The following is a 24,403-nucleotide window of genomic DNA, read 5'->3' on the forward strand; positions in this document are numbered from 1 at the left end:
CACGGGCAGGTAGTCCCAATATTCGGCACCAGAAACGGGCCTCTGCTCTGGCACCCCAAGAGGTATTCGCTCAGAAACATTGTTTGTACAGCTTCAGAGTGCCTTTAAGGCTGTACCCTGTGGAATTCCTGCAGAAGAGCAGCAGTAGTGTATGAATAATCGACATATTTAGGGAGCTATGAATGGGAAGTATTATGGGGTTGTACCCATCACTGGTCTTCCTCCAGTTCAGTCTCGGTAATTCCTTGTCTGGTGTGAGACCAGAGAGTGGCACAAAATAGAAATCCAAAGTGCTACAACCACATATTCCACTGGAAGAAGGATAACTTCCTGTGCCACAATGGCACCAAGACACAAGTGCTTGTTGTTGTGAATACAGAAGGATGCAAACTCCTGTTCAACTTACTTCAACTTTTAAGGGAGGCTCTCACCTCTTTACTGAAAAGGGAAAATGTGAGGGTTCTATTCGACTAGGCCATCCTTCCCATGCAAACTCTGGCTAAGACTCTAACCTGGCAGCTGATCATGCTAGGAAAGGTTCTCCCACTATCACAATCATGCAGACACGTTAAGCTCATGAGATCCTTGCTGGTATGAAGGCTGGGCTATTCAGATATAGTGAACAAAGCTTTTCCAAAATCACAGATCAAGACACAACAAATAGTCTTTGAGGGACGAGAAACAGATGCGGAGAAGGGGTGCAGAAGGGAAGCAGTGGAGCATTCCAGACTGCAGAGTAGTAGATCTTAGGGGATGAGTGGGAAAGTAGATGGTAATGCGAGTGGAAATGGGCAGTAGGCTCAGACCATAAACACATGTATTAGCAACACAGAGAAAGCAGAACTGTAGTTGTGTAGGGCAACCAACCAATCAAAGAAAGTGGAGGTGTTATCTGCTAAGGGAGGAAGTCTGTACAGAAGGCAATCAAAATGACAACTACTATGCAGGAGTACAGGGTCGAGTAGTAGATAAACCACCAACTCGGCCCCACATGCTAAACATGCAGTGATCCCAATCATAAAGGTGAAACAGACAACCCAACAGGAATACCTCCTTTGCATCTTTTGGTAATGTGAGCCAAGTGAAGGATATAATCTGATGGAGGGGTGTGAACTGATAACAGTAGCAACGCAAACACTTAAGTGGAATGGTTCCAAAATAAAAGAATGTCCAATTAAAGTTCTATAAGAAAAGTAGACTTTTAGTCAAACAATAAAATGAAGCCAATTAACTAAAAACACTGGCAAAAACCCACGCTTGTAAAGAAAACACAGAAAGTGCAGACTATTTTAGTACAATACTGTGTGTAGATGAGCATCGGCATTCAGGCAATTAATTGGCACAATGTTAATATTTTGGGCTGACATGACACTTCAAAAAATAAAACACTGACATTTGCAACACCATGCTTTCGGGTCCCTGCCAATGCTCCTTGCACGAAATATGGTGCAAATCGTCCATATTTAACAAGAAATAGTGATATACATATGGTGACTGAGGTCTAGCCTGTGGCCATGGATAGTTGCCAGATTATCCAGGTCATATCCCGGATAATCTGGCAATTTGCAACTGACCATTTGGGACTGGCAATCTGGCAACTTCAGGCAACTAGCCATGACCATTTGGGACTGGCAATGGGGTTAAAGTGGGCATGGCCACCACGGACCGGCTATGTAGTAAGGTTTTTCAAAATCTAGATAGGTTTGAATGGGAACACAAATTCTGCTCATGGCTACAGCCTGAAGTGCTGGACTGGATTACAACAAACCGAACCAAAGTGTCAAAATATAAGTACATAAAATAGTGATATAACTTTGGTGCATGGACAGTGGGCCTGGCCCTTGGCAAGGATGAATGTCTACTCTGAATGTGGACATTTAAAGCCCTAGGTTTAAATCGGAGGAAAATAATACTGCTTGCGACTGCAGCCCGAAGTGCTGGACGGGACTGCAGCAAACTTGCGCGAGGAGCATACATGAAAGCATACATTTTCAAATCTGTCCTGTGTTTTACTTTTTTCAAAGTGTCAAAAAGTTAAGTACAAAATAATAGTGATATAAGTTTGCTGCCTGGGCAGTGGGCATGGCACTCGGCAAGGACAAATGTCTACTCTGAGTTGCCTATTTGGCATGCGGCATGGCCGGAGCCCCTTCCCCATGGATTGTGGAGACTGGCCATGGATACAAGCTATGAGCACTGGCCATTGGTCACATTATCACATTATGAGGGTATAGTGGACACTGAACTAGGAAGCAGGGTAAGTACAGTGGATAACGGGGGTGGTTTGATGGGGCTGGGGTAATGGTCGAGCCTCATGCCCTAAGCAATTCAACCATGACTTGCATTCCGAGCATGCACTGCTGATAACGACCCAACAGTATGCGTTGCAAAAAAACCCCCAGAAATTCGCCAGTTACGGTAAGCTAAGAAACCATAACTCGTGTCACCACTGTGCACTGCTAAGACTACCCAGTACTGTAGCAACAAGAAGGGTATGGGGGCTAGGTCTAGCTAGCTTGGAATGGATAAGAGTAGCCTTCAGTACTCGATGACAGCAGAGCATGGACACAAATCTCATCAGTGTTTGTTGTTGTCTGTTTTGCACATCCGCTGAGCTGCTGGGCATGTGAGGACAGGGGTGTGCCCCAGTGGCTTCTGCCACCAATCCTGCCTGGGCACTGTGTGACCTGACCCAGATCAGCATCACAGGCACTGTAGATGGATGCAAGGTGAGATCATTAATTTACATGAAGTAGGCCCTCCGCCTTTGAAATAAACCATCTTTTGCTTCCTCAAGCAAAATAGATATATTTAGAAGGATAACTTGGGAGCAACACACTTGCTTTCGGAACAAAAGGCTGCAGTGCAACATGGGTTCAGTACCTGTTCCAGTGCTTAGAAGTTGGGGGAGGCTGGCATTAAGCAAGAAATAAAGGACCAAAGAAAATAGTAAAAGCAACCTTTTCTAGGGCTGATCTCAGAGCTGCTGCGGAGGTTTACATTTTAAAATAAAACACCCTGCAATTACTGTGACCTGCAACTCATCCTTCCCCTCCTCCTATCTCCGATGTAACAAAAAAAAAAACTGGGGTTACTAACCAAATAGCCAAACCAGAAAGGTGATGGCTGGACAGTTCCAAATCATTCATAACCACTGGCACAGCTCACGGCAACACTTCAGACCATCGTTTTTTTTCTGGTTGGACTTGTGTGGGTCAGTTGCAGGTTCCAGTCTGTGGCCAGACACGGGATGCCTGCGCTTGTGGGTCTAGGCCTCTTCGAGGTGCGCTGTCCCTGCATCACAAATGTAAACATCTGGCTGTCCTCTGCTACTGCATGATAGAACACAGGCATTACAATGCTGTACTGGAAACGCCCCAGAAGGTGCTCTTCAAATTGAGCGCATGCCATTCTGGTTTACATACACAGCAAACGCCGAGCATGAGAGTCAACCCCTCCATCACACACAATAGCTACAAAGACAGCTTTGCTACTTCGTCAAGAGTTGCTTCGGTGCATCACCAAACTCTGCGTTTAAGTAAAGCACCCTTCTTCGGGGCTTTGCAGTAAAGCGCTCAGGCGCCGCTTAATGGCATTTTGACGCACAGTGGGAACCACCACCACAGCCGAGTTTAAAAAGGCAGTCAGACTAAATCAGTGCGTTACTTTAAATGTGCACATTAATCTGCTGGTGCCATTAAAAAAATAATTTATAAGAAGAACACGAGCATTAAAAATAAGACTGGTTAATAGTGTATTTCGGTACAAAAGCGACCCAGAGAACAGCCTGCTGACAGAGAAGAACACACTGGGGTTAGAGTCTGGTCTCGCATGCGGCAAGCTGGGGGAGAGCCTCTCCAGAGCCCCCAGCAGCAGGACTCGGGAGCAAGCCGCATTACCTCTGGCCGTCAAGCTGGGGGAGAGCCTCTCCAGAGCCCCCAGCAGCAGGGCTCGGGAGCAAGCCGCATTACCTCTGGCCGTCAAGCTGGGGGAGAAGCGCTCCGCTGTACCAGGAACCAGGGCTGTGGAAGAAGTGGCTACCTCCTGCCTCCTTCCAGCACCAAAGAAGCGGCGTCTACATCTGCGACTCAAGCAAACCAGGCATCCTAATACATGTGAAGAGAAGTTTTTCCCACGGGCCCCCAGCGTATACTGTATCAGCCACTTAGCCCCTCACCCCCCACATCCTCTTACGCTCACATCCGTCAGGCTGATACCCTGCAGAGTAGGACAGCCGGGTTTGATTAACATTTTTGCCTTATTTCTTGATTACGCCTAATGGTAACCCTTCTAAATTGCGCACATTTTTTCCCCTGGGATCCGAGGACAGACAGATATATATATATATGTATATCCCTCCGCCCCCCAAGTCAATCTATTGTCAAATGTGCATGTTTGGCCTTCAACTCACCAACGCATCACGTTTGCAGCAGGATCTTTCAATGTACCATGGCATTGTCTTGCCACAGCTGCTGCAGGGGCTGTACAGGGCAGCTTGTGCAGGGCTTTAAGTGGGCCGGGGTTGGGCCCCAAAAACTCATTTTGAGTGGGGGCTCTGCCGGGGCCCATTAATCTGCCCTGGCAGCCCCGACCACTACACGAAAATACTTTTTTTCTAAGGCCTGAATCTCTTGCGTGTGTGCGAGAGCTTCAGAAAAAATGCCTTTCAGCGACAATGGCGGCACTGCACCTGCGTGCGAGGCATCCCTTTAATCAAGAGATGCCCGTGGGCCGGCGCCACCATTATGGAGAAAACATGAGGCCACTGGAAGAAGAGGCCTTGTTTTTCGATAGCCTGTTACCTGAATCGATTCAGTAGTCCATATGCTGCTCAACATCCATGTCTCAGCTGCAAGCCTAGAGTGAAGGCATCCCTAGAAAGACAATACGGAGCCTCGCCCATCGCCTAACAGTTCCACATGAAACACCAGTTAGCGACTCCGTAGTTCAGTGGGAAGAAGTTTGCAATAGTTCCCTGCTCCAGCACTTGGAACAATACAAAATAAAATAAATAAAAAGAAAGTAAGATTATTTCACAACCGGTTCAGAACCGAGTGAACAGCTCATTTTTTCATTCATACAAAAAAGGTAGCAGGTGCCCCTCTCTAGAAAGAACATGGCATGATAACCTCTTCTGTGGTTTTTACCCTCTTTGAGAGTCTTCAGCCATAGCTTTTAGCTCACTGTACTTTTCACAAAGGAGGAATATCCATTTGCATATCAGTCTTTGTCACACCCACAAGGGCCAGCACCAAAACGCCTGGCAAACCTCCTTTGAACAAGAGAACCAACAGCAACCCCATACACGTGTTTCAGCCTCGTTGGGCCTCATCAGTGAGGTGGAGCTGTGCCTCTCCGAGCACAGTGAGCAAGGGGTCCACGTCTGGGTACAGGTAATTTAGGGTAACCAACCCCAAGTTCCTTACAAAAAGGGTAGCAGGCGCCCCTCTCTAGCTCATTTTCGCCAATTGCACTGAAAATGGGTCCTCATTCATATTCCAGCATAAACAAGTCTGTGTTCCATGGATCAGAGAAATGCAAACAGAATACTATAACTTTGAATAGTTTTCCAGCCTAAACGCTTTAGTTTAAAGCATTGTTTCAATTCATATCAGGATTAATTTGCTTGCTAACCTATGCTTTATATACAATGGGGTTACTGTGACCCGGAAAGGTTCCACACGCTGAAAAGGTAGAACAAATCTTAAAGCAAGTCTTGCCAGATCTCAGTGGCATGCCACAGAAAACAATTCCACGCTAGAAATGGTCTTTTCACAGCATTAATAACATTCATTGAACATTCATCAAGTCCTCGTACCTTCTATCCCTATATAAAAATTGCCTGCTGACATGGGTTGTCTAATGCAGTCAGATACACGTGTGGCGGTCAAATGTAGACTTTGCCAAGGCCAATTAGTCACTGCACCTAATAACGTCCACATACATTAGAACCAAGACAAAATGCTTCTGTGTGACAGCATGTGCATTCAGAATAAAGAACAACATTTTTAAATTAAGAAACCATATATGAATAAGATATCTGAATACTTGGCATGTAAGCAGTGCTCTTATGGAGTATATCAGGGCTCCTGGTTAAGAACCCATTCTGCCCAGGAGGGCTAAATAATAACCGAACAAATGAATGGATCACCCTTTCCTATACCTGTGCCTCAATTGTTGGTTATATGTAATATACAAGACACACTTTGTTGAGTTGATACAAATTATATGTATTCAAAAGGTAGAGACCTAACGGTCTAATAGCACACATGAATATAGAGTTATCTATTTCCAGACATAAAACATATATGTAATGTTGTGAAACAAACAATTTGAGGTAAATTCAGACAAAGAAATTCAATACAATGATGTTGGGCCAATACAAAACCTACTGTTGTGTTGTGTCGCAACAGGGGTCAGAACAATAGTTGCAACAATAAAGCAAAAAAACACAAAAATTGGAAACAGTGTTAACAATTTTGCACTGCACTTACGATTGAGGACTTGTCTACACAAATGTGTTTCGGCCCTCACTGACTGCTATGCCAGCCAATCTTGAGCGGGCCTTCATCAGGACGAGAAAAAGCCGGATGGACTGCTCTATGTGTGTGCTGCCTATAGGGTGAAACAAATAGGCAAGTGTCAGTACTGGGGCAATGAGGTATAGGTAAAGCAACAAAACAATTAATGACTTGCATGTCTATAAATGATTAACTTTCTTACCGTGCTTGGAAAAAATGGTTCTGCACGGGTTCAAATAAGAGGTGGTGCCAGTGGTGATTCGGGTGACCTCTGGGTTTTTACTTCTTTAATGGAGAAGGGACGGGCTGTGTGGTGACGGAAGATGTCAGATTTGAATCAAATTAATATAAATCACCCTTCGGGGACTCCAGGCGAACACCAGTGAAGTAACTCGGCGGACCATGCCAACAATGATGCGTCCCTGCCAAGCACGGCAGGACGGAGAGTGCAGCATAATGAAAATCAAGGTGAGCGGAGTCCCAACGGGAAATCACAAGGGAAGACCGGGAGTTGGGTCGCGGGAGACTAGGAGAAGTCGCTAAACCCCTCTCCCTTTTTCTAGAACTGATCCCAGGTAGAACGTCCGGGGGAGTTGCAGAGAGCCCAGAGGTGTCCCGGACCAGTCCAGAGGCGTCCCTGTGGATACAAGGTGAGCGTTACAACCACCTCTTATTTGATCCCGTGCAGAACCATTTTTTCCTAGCACGGTAAGAAAGTTAATTATTTATAGACATGCAAGTCATTAATTGTTTCGTTGATTTACCTATACCTTAGTGCCCCAGTACTGACACTTGCGTATTTGTTTCACCCTATAGGCAGCACACACAGAGCATTCCATCCGACTTTCTCGTCCTGATGAAGGCCTGCTCAGGATTGGCTGGCATAACAGTCAGTGAGGGCCGAAACACATTTGTGTAGACAAGTCTTCAATCATAAGTGCAGTGCAAAATTGTTAACACCGTTTTCCATTGACAATTGTTATGTTGTTTGCTTTATTATTGTAACTATTGTTCTGACCACTGTTGTGACACAACACAACAGTAGGTTTTGTATTTTCCCAACCTTATTGTATTGCATTTTTTATCTGAATTTACCTTAAATTGTTTGACAACGTTACATATTTGTTTTAGGTCTTGAAATGGATAACTCTATATTCATGTGTGCTATTAGACCGTTAGGTCTCTACCTTTGAATACATATACTTTGTATCAACTCAACAAGGTGTGTCTTGTATTTTACATATACCCAACAATTGAGGCACAGGTATAGGAACGGCTGACCTATTCATTTGTTCAGCAGTGCTCTTATTCCAATACTGAACAGTTCCAGATTTTAAACTTCTCCTGCAACATAATATAAACTGCCCCATTTACTTTACAGGTGCCAGGTAAGGTAAACTTATCAACACAAGAAAGCATTCATACAACTATGTATAGGTTTATAATACATGATCTTAAATCGGCTTCTATTCAATATAACTACCCGTAAGGCCCATTAGAGATTAAAGCCACTCTAATGCAGCTCCTCTGCAATGTTGTGCCCATACAGTGTTAATGTGTTCAATATCAAAATACCTTGGATTCGGAGGTCAATTGTCCATCTTCATCCCTTGATTTTCTTTGGATTGTTCATAGGGCACGGTCTGCTATCAATGTAGGATTACTGTTGTGACCATCAAGCAAATGCATAGCCCTAGGCAAAGCATCATCCTTATTTATGGCCGCTCTTTAATGTTCCTGAATCCTTATGTTTAAATTGTAACTATGCTCTGGGGCCCCCATTCAGCAAGTAGTATACAGCAGGTACCATCCTGAAATGCAATAGTTGCTATCCATAATGTGGAAGCCATGCAAGTTTTTCTTGGTCATGAATTTCAACATACTTCGAATTACTACTTCAATAATTCTGTCAGTGCTCCTTGGGTAAGAGAATTCTCCCTCGATCATTGGGCCTGCCTGCTTCCCTTGTCAGCACACATTCAACTGTAATTCTAAATCCCTCGGGGAACTTGCAAGCTCGATTAACTCTTAATCTCAGTATCCATCACTCGAGCTGCAATGTATTCATCAGCTGGGTTTGAGGAATGCATCAGAACAGTTTAACTGAAATTCGAATAATATCAATTGACTGATTTATAAATTAATTATTGAATATGATAATGTATTTGCATAGGATTTGGAACCTTTTAGCCTAAACTAAGAATACCTGTTTTTATTATGTGCATGTAAATATCTAGGAAATTCATGTTTTAATATGCAATTTTAAAATTATGTTTAATCGCAGTTTCAGTATATTTTATGCATTTTTGCTGTTTATACTTGTTATGTGAAAGGGCTGCATCCATCCCCATAGCCAACCCTTACCCTACTGAACACAAGTGTTTTGCGGTAAATTCAGTGCTTAGGTACATTCCAACTAAACTGGTTGTACCATTGTATTTTTGCTAAAGTTGGAGAACCATGCATTTGATGAACTTTTAGTTTGAAATTACAATTACTCACTGCAGACTTTGCAGAAGAGAATACAGTTTCAGAGAAGCCAGACATGGCCCAGTCATTTTGGGCCAACAGTTTTAATATCACCTCTTGTCAGAGATATCACAGCTATATATCTGCTGAAGTACTGTGCAGCCCTCGGATTTCCTTATGCGACCCTGCACTCAAAAAAGAGGCTACCATCAGGTTATGTTGACCTCTTGCCATTTCTATATTGGAACTTCCCACTAGTGTTACATATTCTTCAGGAGACGATTGTCCCAGATGCTCAAAAACAATCCTCACTCAAACAATATGGGCATCTGCATATACATGGCTGGTTGGGTGGTGGATATTTGATAGATTGTGCAGTTGACTAGTGCATACAGAGACATTGCCCTCCATCAGAATCCTGCCAAAACCTTTTGGGTTTGTGCCTATGATTTTGTGGCTTTCAGCATCGGCATTGTGATACCTCTACAGTAATGACTGGCACACAATAAAATTCTATTAAAATAGCATAACAGTGAGACTGATCACAAGAAAGTAGCCACTAAATACAAGGAAATGAAGGCCAATAAATATATAAAGAGAGAACCATCTGCAGATTATCAACAATGCACAATTGCTTTTTGCGTGTGAATGTGGGGAGGGTGCAGAGGTAGAGATTGCGGTGTGTGTCTGTGTGTGTAAGGAGATATCCAGAGCTAGCCTAACCCTGAAGGAAGGATCACTTGAAAGGAACCCCGTTCCCCCTGAATGATTCTGTGCAGACCACCATTAGCTAAAGCAATGCCTCCATTGCAAGATGCTTGCCAGGGTCTTTCTACCACTCCTAGAAACATACCATCGGATCATAAATCCAAACGGAAACAAGGCATCAATCCTGATCCAGCGCTCTGCATGTGTTATTCGGGTGAGGTCAGAGATGGAGGACAACCTGCCTCTTTCTCCACTCTGTCCTCTTCAACTAATCCAGAATAGAGATGCATGCCTTATCCTAGGCCTCAAGCCCTGGGACCATATCTCCCCAGCTCTAAAATCTCTCCACTGGCTCCCGGTTTCTGCAAGGATCACATTTAAGACCCTCTGCATTAGTCACAAGGCTGTCTGGTTCCTGGGACCATGCTACCTGCAACACTCTCTTACTCTTACACTTACTCTCTTACTTCTGGCTCCAACTCTCTACTGATGAAACTGTTTTCCAAGCAGAGAGCTGGGGGCAGATCTCTCTCCTCAGCTGGCTCCCTCCTTTGAAACAGTCTCCCTCCCTCTCTTGCTCGCTCTTGAACCGGATCACCTCAAGTTCCGCAAACAACTAAAGACCTGTCTCCTCCTCATTCTCCTCTCTCCCCCTTCCATGCTAACCATCCCCTCTGTCGCTGAAATTGGCGGCCTGGTCGCCCAAGAGTCCACGGGCCCTGGCCTTCTGCCCAATTGCTGCTCCTTTCCATTTATTCATTGTCATTTTAATTGTTTATTTGCTCCCTTCTTCCCTTTCCTTGTGCCGCTTTGAAACACTTTCTTGCTGTATAAGCGCCTTATAAATATCCAATAAACAAATCAAATAAATAAAAAAGGCCTATAGGTGGGAGGAATGAGCGGCAAAGTATGGATGTGATTTTTGGAGAAGGTGAGGTATTGACTAGAGGGTGAAAGCGGTACTGCTGTGAGGAGTAAAAGTGAACGGTGAAAAAAGAATGTCAGGGTAGTAATTGCAGGGAGGAATAGCAGGAGGAGGGAGTAGTAGTGTGGAGAAGGGAGTAGTAGTGTGGAGTAGGGAGTAGTAGTGTGGAGAAGGGAGCAGGAGTGTTGAGCAGGGAGCAGTGGAGTCATGGAAGGAGGAGTAACATCAAAGTGTGGCAGCGAGGCCTAGAAGGAGTGAGAAACATGGGAAGGATAGAAGATTTGAGGGAGGAGAAGTGGGTACAAAGAGAGTAGGAAAGGGAGATATGATATGATAGGTTATTTATAACACGCTTAATACCCAGAGGTTTCTAAGCGCGGACCCAGAGATCAAACCTGTGTCGCTTCGTATCGTCTTGCTTCCAAGGCGAGCACGTTGCCGCTGAGCTATCCTCCTGTGACAAAGTGAGCATGCTAGATGGAGGGCTGAATCCAACATGGTATCTGTAAGGCACAATTCCAAAATCACAGTCGAACCCTAAAAACTGGATCGAGTAGGGTTAGCTAGAAAGTCCTAGAGGGAGATAGGGTGTTCTGCCATTAGGTCCTCACAACTAGAAGAAGACATCATTAGATAATATGGGCTCAACCTTCTGTATTTACCAACTGAGTCATGTTCCCCTTGGGTAGGGAGTAGTCGCAATACAAGAGGGAGAAAGACGGCCCTAGAGTCTTCAAAGATTTGAATTGAAAAGCCTCGAACCACCTGCAATTTCAAATAATTTGTGTGCCACCAGAGACTGCTTGCTTTTCAGCAGCTCTTCAGTATAGTGCACGTCCCATCTGCTCTCTTCTGATGAGATGTCACACCACCACCCTGGGACCTGTGCTTTAGCACCTTGAAGCGTCTCTTGTGCTAGATGGGATTACCACTAAAGATCTCAGACCAAATAACCTGACAGACTCCAAGAATATGGCAAAATAGAACTATATTCTCCATTTAATAAAGCAAGGCAAACAGGCAGACATCGGACTGATGCTCTCACACACACACACACACAAACATGATTACACAGATTCTGTACCCAAATATGCGTCATCTAGGACGTCATCCTACATTGAAAACTGTAAAACCTTTTGACGGGAGGGATTGGTTAGGTGAACATATTTACTTATAGAATACACCATTGGCTGTTTCCGTCCTGCAAGGCACGCCACATACTACCTCTAAATATGTATAATACTGATTACAGCTGGCAAAATGGCAGCGGATTGGTTTATGCAACATTGCATAGCAGGTTACCCCATAGACACACTGATTGGTTGGCATTTTCACCCAACCTTGGACTTTTGGCCCGGCTAGCAGCACCCAAGCGGAACGAAACCCAGGTGCCTGAGTCACATCAGATTACTCCCCAATTAGTCCATCATCTCTCATCAATCTGACCATGAGCCAAAGCTTCCCGGTTGTAGTTGACCTTGTAGCCTGCTCTCTGTTCTGGGACATGCAAGGGAGTGAAAGCACATCATTATCGTCAGGACCATCACAGCCCCAGGAACAAAGCATTAGCATTGGAATGAAGACGGGTGTCAAGAGCGTTAGCAGCTCGACCTGCAGGCTCAAAAGGAGCCAGGGCTAGCGAGGCGCCAGAGAAAGAAAGGAGCAAGTGACAGCGCTGTGGTGTGTAGACGGCCACTTCAGTTTGCAGAGTGGCTTTGCTGGACACAGGTTGTCCAGACATGCTGTCTCCCGAGAGTCACACCCCAGAGAACAAAGCAAGTCGGGACAACCTGCGTCCCGCACAGTCACTCTGCAAACTGCGGGACAGAGTCCCCAATTACGAGACAATCCCGCAAAATACGGGACAGTTGGCCACCCTAGTGTCCAGGTTGCAAGGTCAGTACCGACGGCGGGTGACGGTGTACGTGCAAAGAAAACTGCTATTCCATGTGTGCCTTTGCAATCACATGAGCATGGATTGGCATATGTGCAGGCTCATGTGTAACTTTGAAGAACCCAGTTCCAACCATTAGCCAGAATGATGCATTAAACGTTGTTACAACACAGTGTGATGTTCCTAACATACCATAATAGGCACATACGCATCATGGCCACAGGTCCCTTTTATAGCAATGGACTGGAGTACTTGTGCAATCTCCTCGATTTTACTGAAGACTTTCACACACGGGGGTTCACATTAGGGCAGGAAATGCAGAGTTACAATAATAAGCACTTTTACATGAAGGATATGCATTATTCACCAGATAGATTCAATGCACTTTGCCGCCCTATGCATTCCAGAAGGACTCCATAACAGTCTGTGAGCAATTAGATAATGATGCACAGCTGGAGAGCTTGTTTAGGAATAACCACAAACTCCTGCAAACAGATGCTTTCGGAGACCTAAATAACTTCAGCCTTCGGGGCGTGGGATGCCGTCTCGGAGGAAATCGCATGCTAGATAAGGCACTCTAATGTTGAACTCCAGACTTCAGTTTACACAGGATTAGAACTACAGCTGATCTTGTGGAACTGGGAGCAGGTCTTCCAGGGGATAAGGAGGCGGCTTCACTTTCTCCAGGCAGGGCTGCCCAACGCCAGGCCTCGAGGGCCGGAATCCTGACACGTTTACAGGCTATACCTCATTCACAGCACACACAGTGCATGGGCTTGGCTTTGAACTTTGAAACCACAGCTTGCCAAGTGCCAGAAAGCACGTGCCATCTGTAGGATGGATAAGACAATAGGATGCTTGACAGTCCCCAAAACTGACATTGCAAACTTGCTCCCACCAAGCGCTTCTCAAATTCTGCGCTTTATGCAAAAACCCAACACACCTGAGCCAAAGCAGCCTAAGTTCCAAAGAGCCAAGCGCAGAGAGGCGAGGTTAGTACCCTTGCCAATTGTCGGACCAGGAACATCCTGCGGCAACCTCATGCCGAGCTCGTGGTTCCAGGGGCCCATCTTCACAGACGTGGACACGAGGCTCATTGTGCAAACATCGCTGTCTGGAGAACCAGTTTCTGCACATCCACTGCCTTTCAAAGTAGCATTGAGAGGTAAGTGACTCAGTGCCAGGGATGATCTTCGGAACGAGAGCTTGCGACCATACGAAGTTCCGCTGAATTCCTCGGACTAGTCCAGTTGAACTTGCAGTCGACCGCGATTCACAAGCCGTCGTAATACTCGAATGATCAGACCCCTTTACCTATGAAGAGGAACCCAGGGTGTATACACACCTCCCTCCGATTTGGATTACTTGGTGGTCTTCCACCATGTAGCCAGCCACACCTAGCTCCACTACAAGCCCTTTACGTAGGGCAGGCCCTACCCCACCCTCGTCAATGCTATATAAATTAACGATGACGTGTCTTTTGAGTGATAGATTCACGTCTTGTGCATTTACACCAGTTTTGCTCATTTTTCAGGGAACAAGAAACACAGATGTAAAGAAAGGGTAAAGTGGTATAGAAAAAAGAAAAAAAAAGTGGTCCAGGGGGCCTTACTCCTGTTAAAAAATGATACAAATGACCAGCTGCAAACGGATACAGATGTAAATGCCCAGATGTAAAGACACCGGACAGACGGACAGATCCCGAACAGTACTTGCAGACTTTCTCTTAGCCACCCCCATTGCAGTGGCAGTGGGGAGAGGCAATTAGAAGGGCGTCTGGAGCAGTAGCCACATCTGATCGTGTATAATAGGATTCTGCGTTTCTCGAGGGAAGAGGAGCGCGTTTACAGATGCTTAACTTCCTGCCTCGCAGCAACTCTTCAAATGAATTTATTTCCTCCAGATCAACAGTACGTCTAAAGCACATCACGCACCTCCGGGGGGCACTTCATGCGAACGCTGCTCTTCGCATGTTCCCACATATTCAGGATATGGAAACGCGTTCCCAGATTCACGGCTCTCAGATGCTCGGGTTTCCAGGGGAGGAAACCAGCAGCTGATCCTAAAACCATGTGTTATAGGTACCCGTAAGCAGTTTCCAGCTCAGAGCCGCCCACATACACGTACCAATAGCCAGAGCAATAGAAATAACAGACCAATACAAGTGAAGTCAGTCAAACTCGCCCCAAAGGGAGTCATTCTGATCCTGGCGCGTCATCAACAGGAGCCATTAGGATATTAATTCCAGAAGACCAATGGGAGAGACTTCTCACGCTGCCTTTCCTTATTGGGGTCCTAGATACGGGTCCATGCCTTTACCGTCTTGTGTTTTCCCTGTGGCTTTAAGCGCGCAGGTCTCTAGTACACTTCACTCTCCTGCCCTGGGACTTTCCCTTCGGAGGGCTCCTGCCCCGCACTGAATCTCTACCTCGCAGGTGGGAGGTCCTCGCTTAATCCCCCGCCACGCCAGCACACTTCTGTGGGACACCACCTTCACACCCCCCCCCCCACCGTCACGTCCACAGCCCAACCACATTCCCCTTTCCCATGGTCCGCTACTCCATGTTACTTCTGTCCCCTCTTGGCCCACTTACAGCCCCTTTCCAAGCCCCTCCTCACCCAGACTTACCTGCGAACCTGCGCTGCCACAGCGGAGCTCATTTTCGTATGCTGCGTAACATGAACATGGACATTTGAAGCTTTTATGCCTTTCAATCACTCCACGCCACATTTTCATGCTTTTGTGTAGCAGAGAGGAGGGGTGGAATGCAACTAAGCGTTTCCCCCACCTCCCTTCCTTTCCGACATCCAGCATTTACACCGACATGGATTTTCTTGCCAGAGCAAATGCTGGATATCCATTTAGGGTCTTCCGGCTTTATGCACCAGGAAAAAGCAGGGGGACGCATGGTAAGCAATGTTCACAATGAAAATTAAACGTTGCCAGACGTGAGCATGTGTGGCAGCATTTAATTGTAATTGCAAGCGCCACTTCCCAATGCGAGCATGACAAGCGGCGCCCACAATTAAAAATAAACGCTGCCTAGCATGCCAGGCAGCGTTTGCACACTTTGCACATTAGAGAGCAAAAGTGCAGGGAAAAAGGCAGCATACATATGTGTATGGCACTTTTCGCCATGCACTTTTCCTATTGGTCGAGCAAATGATCCACATTTAGCGGCCGGGAGTCACCTACACATATCTACGTAACAGCTACCCGTCGCCAAATTAGGCATTTGGAGAACATGAGCTCCTCTGTGCGGTAAAAGACCCGAAACTTGCACCCATGCCAGGAATATTGTTTCACATCATGTTTATGTTTCTTTAATGGATTTTTAAAAGTGATGATTCAGACTGAGGGCCCTTGGCGCCAAGTGTGATTACAGTCACTCGGTCGGAGTTGGGCAGTAATCAAAGGAACAACTATGTTCGAACAGATTTGTGAAATGTTAGATAGATGAAGCGAACAGCAAGAAGAACAGAGCTCCAGTGATAAGGTCCCAGCACTGAAGAGGCCAACCTGCCCAGTATTTTGCCTGCAAAACAAAGAACTACGCGAGAGGCAAGGGCCAAACAGAGTGTGGGTAGGACAGTTTGCACAGAAACAAGGGGTCCATATCCCTTGAAGACCCTGCAGAAGATGGCAAGTGTTCTGAACCAGTGTAGGCCGTTTGACAAGAACCTGAGCGTAGTCTATTGCATTTGGAATGATCTGGACATTCCTAATAAGAGAAGCTAGGCGACCCTCAAAAATAGTACATAGACGTCTTTGGCATAAATTATGGCAGTTACAATAGTAGTGTGATTCGGGAAGAAAGAAAATGCACAACATCATGAAGTAGATGTAGTTGATGAAGCAGGTGCTGGTAACAGCATTGACTGGAAGGACAGTGTTTTAGAGCGGTCACTTTTGAACCCCCCCTTTTTTTTACCCAAGAGACAGGAATGGGAAAAGATTTTGCTACAGATGAATAAAAGGAGGGGTGCTAGAGACCCTATTTTCTATGCCCCTACAACCAGTATCTCGGTCTTCTACAAGTTCCGTTGAAGTCACATGTCACCCATTTATGGATCTAAGGCCATCAAGAATTCTTGGAGGCTGTCTGACAGCGACACCAAATCTCCATCCATCTGGACCCGGGTGTCATTGGGGTTTGAATAGAATTTGAAGCTAAAAGGAGTAAATGAGCTTCGGGTGTGGCTGGTGTACCATTCACCTCCCCAAAGCATAACAAAACAGAATATTAAAGTGCCTGGTAGTGTTTGCTCTGCTCGGGAACGTGACACGATTCCCTGCTTGTCGGTTGACCAAAGAGAGAAAGTAAAGGACTATCGTGGCCTTGGCCGAGGCACGGCATCCTGTTAAATAATGTTGCTTCTCTTTACACGTGATGCAGACTTGGAGAAGAAACCAGGCTGAAGAAAGAAACGTGAGGAATTGCCATTTGGTGAGGCTATGAGAGCCCTGTTTTTTTAATTTTCATTAAATAATTATTTGGTCTCAGGATCTGCAGCTCTTGCTGTTCAGTGGCACATAGCCAGTTCAAAGGTTGCATGTGTCCTGTTTGACAGCAAAAGTCACTGAAGACAGATGTTGCATTTAAATCTGCATCTCTGACCCAAAGCCATAACAATTGTTAAGACTATCGATCTGGTGGCACAGTAATCTCAAAGAATAAGCGACACTTGATGGTGAATGATAGTACACAAGTATTAAAGTCACATCAGATTTGTATTAAACTCAAGAAAGCTATAAAAAGGCTTCATAGACTGGTGTATTCATAGACCTAATGCCCGTCTACTTCAGCAAGCAGTACTATAGCAGAAAGGTGGTCTCTGTTTAATAATATGGGAGGTTGGGTAACCCCTCTCTGCAGCCCAGGAAACTCCCACCAGGGGGCTCCTGGGAACCAGGCTTTAAAGAGGCACACCCATAACAAAAAGGGCCAGCCTCAGACCAAGGTGTTGCATACCAAAAGGCATTTGAAGCTGCAGGCTTGGGACAGAGTAGAGTTACAATAGTCAGAGCAGAAGGGACTCAAGGAAGGTTTCCTCCATCTTGGTTTTCTGTGGGCTTCACTTTCCCTCCCATCTCTCCCACTTCCTGCAGAGCACTTTAGGGATAATGCAAGAAGGCAAACGTCACTGGTCACCTCGACAGGAATTGGACCAATTAAAAGCATGCTTTTTTCCCCCCATTCCTCCGTGACCTTTTACCTGTATAAGAAAGGGTTTGGCCACTCATTCTTTGATTCCTTTTGGACCTTCAAGACAAGAAGAATTCCTTTGGATCCTGTTGGGAGAGCAGTCCTTTCCAAAGTCCTCCAGTTTTGAGGTGAAAGCAAGAGTTCCAAAGCAGAGGCAAGCTCTGCTGGTGACCACTGTTGGACCAATACTTGTACTCACTTACAGCTGTACCAGTACCCAGGATCCTAACTAGAGGTGAAGTACTCCTGCAGATGCCAGCAAGTCTCTCTTGGCGTAGGAATAATGGGAACCCTTGTTTGGAGCTCCGACACTGGAGTCTGCAGGGTGCACAGAATGTCCACAGACCGGTAATCACCTCCGACCATGGCTGTGGCTGCGAGGGGCCCTGGCAGGTCTATCATAAGTGGTTGTGGCTTCAGAAGAAGATAGAGAGGGTGGGGCTTTGTTGGAGGCAACACAGATAACTCCTGATTTGGCAAAGACCTGCTCCAGGCCCTCAAAGTCACCATCAATGGTATGTTTCAAAATGCTTTCAGGAGGAAAATTGGAAGGATTTGACAGAGTGGGCAGAGCATGAACAGGTGCCATTTAGGCCTTTTAGGTACCTGAGCAGAGCTGGAGCCACGTGTCGACGTGCTGACGAGAGGCACGTAGATGAGGCAATCGACAAGGCAATGGTCAGAGTCGAGGTAGCCGATGGGATGTTCGCCAAAGATTTTGATGTGGTGGTCATCGACGAGGTCATTGATGGAAAAGGTCTGGAAGTTTGTGTAATCGTTGACGAGGAGGTTGATGACCGAGTAGTCGATGGTTTGAGCTTCGTGAAGAAAGCAATCTGTTGTCAAATGAGTCGCTGATTCTTTTGTAGTGGAGTAGCTCAAAGACATACCTATCTTTGAAGATTTCGTCAACAAGGTGGATGGTTTGTGCATTGAAGTGGCAGTAGGAGCATATCTGTCAGGCATGACAGGGCTATCAGGCCCTGTTTGAGCTTAGGTGGAATCACCCTTCATCAACCTTTTCCCACAAGAACTCTTCATGGGATCCCAACCTTTCAGAAGAGGAACTCTCTGGGAGTCTGCCAGGACGCCATGAAGCATCAACTCTCACTGAAGCATAGCTCAAGGCCACAGTGCCTTCATTGAGTTAAGCCAGAAGACCCATGTGCCTATCTTTCAGAGTATTATTGGAGGAAGATTGGCATATAGAGGAATCCAGTCTATGATCTGGGTAAAGACAAAGACATTCCTGATATCTATCCTCTAGATAGAGGTTCTTCAGTTTACAGGTGGAACATGTCTTGAAAAGGCTATATCTTGGCCCTAGTGCTAGTCATGGTGAGGGGAGGAAGGAACACTTCACTGGGCTTGACACTGGAGGAACAGAGATTAAATGTATGTCCTGTATGATAGCACCAAATGAGTGCAGGAACTTCCAAAACCCACAATAAAGTACTTAATTTGTAGCTTTCAAATAATGCCAAATGTAAAGCCGAGTGATCAAGAATTCTGGAGAAAATGTTGAAGAGCTGACTCCCAACTCTGAAAGTGCAGCAAAGAATCTGAAAATGAGTGCCTGGGCTGGAGTTAAGGTAAGCACGGCCTATGGGCTAAACGGAAATGATCCCAAAGGTATTACCCAAATTGTTTGTTTACAATTGTTCGAATGAACAATTGACCAATTATAAAGGGTCACAATTGACCGCATATTTGCGTTGGGTGGGGGGTTGCCCCCCCAGCATATATGTTACAATTGACCTTCACAATTCGGTCAATTGTGAAAAGGTCAATTGTAATTCGAACAGTTGTAAAACGAACAATTCGTATACAACCATCCCAAATACCACTAACAGAACATTCTTGTATTTCTAGGAAACTGCTTAATGTTAGAGGGTTCCCAACCGGAGGACGCAGAATGTTGAATCAGCGTGGGAATCCATGAAAACTCTGTCATCAATAGACAGACATTCAGGAATTGAAGCAGCAGCAGGTGATGGATAGCAGTGTTAAAAGGGATAGATAGCCTAAAGGTTCAGGGCCTTGACACAGCCAACCCCCTACAAAGTCAATAATGTGCTGTTAAGTGCTCATATTCAATACCCCTGGGGGGCAAGATAACTGGAATGCTCAACATTACAACCTCTTTAGTTGAGAGAATGCCATTACTTCATACAGTGTACATTTAGAGCACTCTGGGCCTCATTATGAGTTTGGTGGTATCCACCAACCAGATTTAACGTTATCGTCACTTGGACTGCCGGTTAAGTGGCAGTATGACGCTGTTAGTCCCCATTTATGGAGTCCATAATACTCCATGTGGATATCAGCGGAATTACCACCGGCGGTAATTCAACCACAATGGCTTTTTCTGGTGACAAGGTGGCGGAAATTCCTCCAGCATTTTGCTAGAGGTTTTTCCTCCACTTTACCTCCAAACCCATAGTTCAGCGGTTCAGTAATCCAGCAGTATTACCATCATTTTTGGCCACACCGCTAAACTCATAAGGGTCCTCTGCCTGTAAAGGGTGCACAAATGTAAACATTGGGTTTACCTATTTATTTATTTTTTGAGTATAAGGAGAAGGACACGAGGAGACACGCTGAATGTCAACAGACACTGTTGTCACGCTGGGTCGAGCCACGAACTCTAGAAACGTTGTCTAGTTACTGGATCCAAAGAAAAGGCATTGATTTCTAGAGTCCGGCTTTTAAGAGGCCATGTGGAGCGCTTTCCTCCCGTGATGAGCTCATCCGATCTCTGCCCTGCGTTGCAAGGCGCGGGCTCAGCAGTAGACTGTGGCAACCGATGCGCCTCTCCATCGCGATCAAAGCCATGAAGCACATTCCGCCAGTAAACAGCTCAGCACGCGCTGTTCGGCACAGCGCGCTAGTGGCACGGGGCGGCGCATGCGTCATGGCTGCGACGGGGTCCTGGAGGAGCCAGACCAAGTGAAGCAATTTACACAAACATACAGCACTTTGCCATGCCACCAGAAACGTAATAAGAATTGCCCACACTGTCAATGTTCTACTTTCGAGTCTTTGGAAGGCTGGCGCACTGATCGCGGGCCAAATAAACCTTTGCACCAGTAGTGAAAAGTTACCAAAGGGCAAAGGCTTACATAATACGAACGGTGCAAACGGGGACTGTCACAATCCGTGTAGGCTGAAACTGTTGCACTAGGGCAGGGGTCTGCAATTTATGGTTCTACAAATGTTTTGGAGTAGGACTCCCACAATCCCTCTCCCATTGACTATGCTGAGCAGGGGTGATGGGTGTTGTAGTCCAAATATCTGGAGAGCCAAAGCTCGCAAAGCCCTGCACTAGGGCAAACAAGAATCGCAATTTTTTTGTACAATGCTTGCACCATAACATCAAATTAAATCCAGTGGCCGCCTTTCTTTTTATGCTCTGTGGCAAACATAGTTAAAAACAGTCTGTTTCTTGTTTGCCCTAACGAACATATTTTAAGATACTACAGTAAGGCCAGAACATTTCTAAATTCATTTGCCCCCTTTTTTGCACAAGGGCACAGTTTAGATCACGTGGTTCCAGATCCTTTTCTGCTACGTTTTTGTTGATGTATCGTCCATTCGAGTATCATGCGAAAAGCAAATGCAAAAACTCGGACTGAAGCAATGGACGAGTTGGAATGGATTATCTTCAGGGAAGCTCTGGCTACTGTAATGAAAATATGACGCAATAACTGACTGGGTTCCTTAAGTTGAAAACTAAACCGTGCATCACAAAGTTAGTGGACATGGTATGGAAGGGGATTTTCCTTTACGGCAAACCAGACGTCCATCCAATGCTCAAATGAGCTGCGATGAGTAGTATGGAACTGCTGACCAATCACATTGAGAGGCATGGTTTAGAATTTGGGAACTAAACAAGCAAGATTTATCCCCATCATCAGCGCTGGCCAATGGGTCGGCTCTCGCAGGATCCGGCATCAGATGTGTAGCCGGATCTCGGGATTCGGCCAGCCTCAGCCCCAAACAGCCCATCACAAACCAAACGCTCAAAGATTGTTTATTTTATTTTTTTAATCCAAACCAAAGCGCTTGCCACACTATGCTATGGAGTGTGGGCGGAGCCACACAGCACATTGGTGCCATGACCGCTATTCAGGCTCTGCCCCCTACCTATATCAAAGCAGGAGCCAAGGCAGACCCTTGGCGAACCTGCGGGCTCGCCTAAGTGATCTGATCGATTAGATCACTGAGGCGAGCCCCCAGGTTCTCCATGGGCTGAAAGACCCGGTGACAGAGCAGAAAGCACACTGTGCTCACAAAGCAGAATCCATTTGGGAAGCATAATGATCACAGAGCTCCCAGCTTCGCAGGCTCAGTGCTCATTGCCTTTCCCAAATGAATTCTGGTATTTGTAGTTTTTTGGAACAAGCTCTGCTCAGAAAGATGGCTTGAAAAGTACACAAACCATAGTAAGGTATGCTTACTATAGTTTGTGTACTTTTCAAGCAATGAATCAATTGCGTCCTTGTTAAACTATCATTTTGAACAGTTAGTTCATCTGAGTTCAACTGGCAGCTCTGCCTCCTCAGAACTCCACCCCCTCCTCCAAACTTTGCCCCCACACCAGCCCTTGTGGGATATCCCTCCACATTTTTCCTATTTCCACCACTGCATATCACACCAGAATCCCTGGTTTCTACATGTAGAGACCAATATCGGCCCTTATTGCAGACAACCTTCTCTGCTACATACCAGACTCCGATCCAGCCTTTCTCCAGGCTGCTCCTTCTTGGTCCGCATTTGATGAAAAATCCCTCATGGATTTCCTAAATATCCTGACCTCCACAAAATCCACTCGCTAGGTGTACGATCTCATCTCTGCCTCTCTCGCCATGGCCATTCCCGAAGATTTTTCCCAGCACTGGCTTCCCATGATCAAAGAGTCTTAAGCCCAGGAGATTTTGCCCAACAGTATTCCCGGTCACAGCGATTTAAAAAAACTTAGACCCTGTCGCCTTTGCACTTATCGCGCCATAACCAGCTTTCCATTCTTGGCCAACGTCACTGAAAGATGTGCAGCGGAGCAAGTGGAAGAGCACCATTACTCTCATTTGCCCGTTCATTTAGATCAGTCTGAGGTTCTCGCACAATGCACCACCTGGACAACTAGCGTGCAGGTGTTGGATAAAACCATGCACATATTGGATGGAAGCATTCTCAGTTTGTGGTCCTCAATCTCCCAGGGTTTTTAATATGGTCAACTATGGAGCATTGCCTCATGGAAATTAGTACCCAGCGCGTCAATGCCACAGGATACACTTAATGTGGATTGGCTCAACTCCGAACCATACCACAGTGTAATCCTGTGTACGCATTTGCATGCATCGCATGCTGGGTCGAGTGAAGCTTCCTCACTCACCTCTCCATTCATTACTACGGATCAACTAGGCCCAAAATGGCACCCTGTTGATCTGTAGTAATGAAGCAGTACGTGCATTCTAGTCTTTCTAGAACAAACGCATACTGCAGTGCTGCTATTTTCAACCAGCAAAACAAAAGCCGATTGAAAAAAGTAACAACGTCATTAGTATCCCGGGACTAAAATCCCCAGAATACTAATGGCAATAAGCCCCTCGCCGGCGGGCCATTACCGACAATGGTAATGCCCTCAGGAATTACCTTAGGTGCTAATGACCCGCCGGCTCAGGGTAGTCCCACAATGGTTTTCATCTTTCCTATCTGGACAGATTACATTTCTGCAGTTTGTGCTCTCCAGGTCCGACTCCATTCCAGTGCCTTGTGGCGTGCCCCGGGGAGGTTGATATTTTTGGGGAGTTTTGTAAAGCACTACATTGCAAACAAGTAATTTCAAAATGCCAATATCGCCCAGATTATTCAATATGGAACCGCTGGGAGATGTTGCTTCATTGTTGACGTTTGTAGTAATATCTTCAAGCGTCATCGCCAGTAACTATATATTGCCTCTCGATCTCGCTCAGTGACTTGAAGATCTAGATGTTTAGTCCATCTGTCCAAGACATCTGAACACTTGTTCTCTACCCCAATCGAGCACCGGCCTTCCACCCCGATCGAGCACCGGCCTTCCACCCCGATCGAGCACCGGCCTTCCACCCCGATCGAGCACCGGCCTTCCACCCCGATCGAGCACCGGCCTTCCAACCCGATCGAGCAACGGCCTTCCAACCCGATCGAGCAACGGCCTTCCAACCCGATCGAGCAACGGCCTTCCAACCCGATCGAGCAACGGCCTTCCACTATATTATCTTGCAGCGTTTCTCCCACTTCAGTTTCCACTGACAAATCTCTGATTCTACTCTCTCAACTGTCAGGCAACCCTCACCAAATCTTGTTGGCATATTCTTCATTTAATACTGAATAAAATTAATCCTTTACTTCAACTTCTATACCGCTGTACACGCCTTTCAAGTACGTCTAGCGTTGGCGATGGGCATGTTGCTTCCTTCAGTCTTCCTATTTTTGCAGCCCTTAAAACTTTTTCGTTCTGCTGCTCGTGGGATCTCTGGGTCTTGCATGTTACAGCACATCACTCGGATACCTCTTCAGCTGCATTTACTACCCCTTCCTTCAACACTCTATTAAGTTCAAGCGGCACTGCATCCTGGTCAAGGAGCTTATCCCAGGGGAGCCTGCCTATTCGGCTGAAAAATGGAGGGTCTCCAGA

The 24,403-nt window shown here is 46.0% G+C and overlaps 1 protein-coding gene across 10 annotated transcripts in view; it reads right to left on the bottom strand.

Annotated features, from left to right (window-relative positions):
- The window catches only part of PAG1 (phosphoprotein membrane anchor with glycosphingolipid microdomains 1), an 846,294-nt gene that overhangs the window by 427,147 nt on the left and 394,744 nt on the right, over nucleotides 1-24,403 (bottom strand). Inside the window, exon 1 of one of the 10 annotated variants that reach the window (XM_069621262.1) lies at nucleotides 3,972-4,089. The exons of the other annotated variants lie outside the window; for them this stretch is intronic. The gene's annotated coding sequence lies outside the window, so the exon portion shown is untranslated. Of the gene's footprint in view, nucleotides 1-3,971; nucleotides 4,090-24,403 lie in introns of those variants that run through there. 10 annotated transcript variants of the gene reach the window in all.

This window comes from Ambystoma mexicanum, chromosome 5q, assembly GCF_040938575.1.
Source record: "Ambystoma mexicanum isolate Mex_15411 chromosome 5q, UKY_AmexF1_1, whole genome shotgun sequence".
Classification (NCBI taxonomy): Eukaryota; Metazoa; Chordata; class Amphibia; order Caudata; family Ambystomatidae; genus Ambystoma; species Ambystoma mexicanum.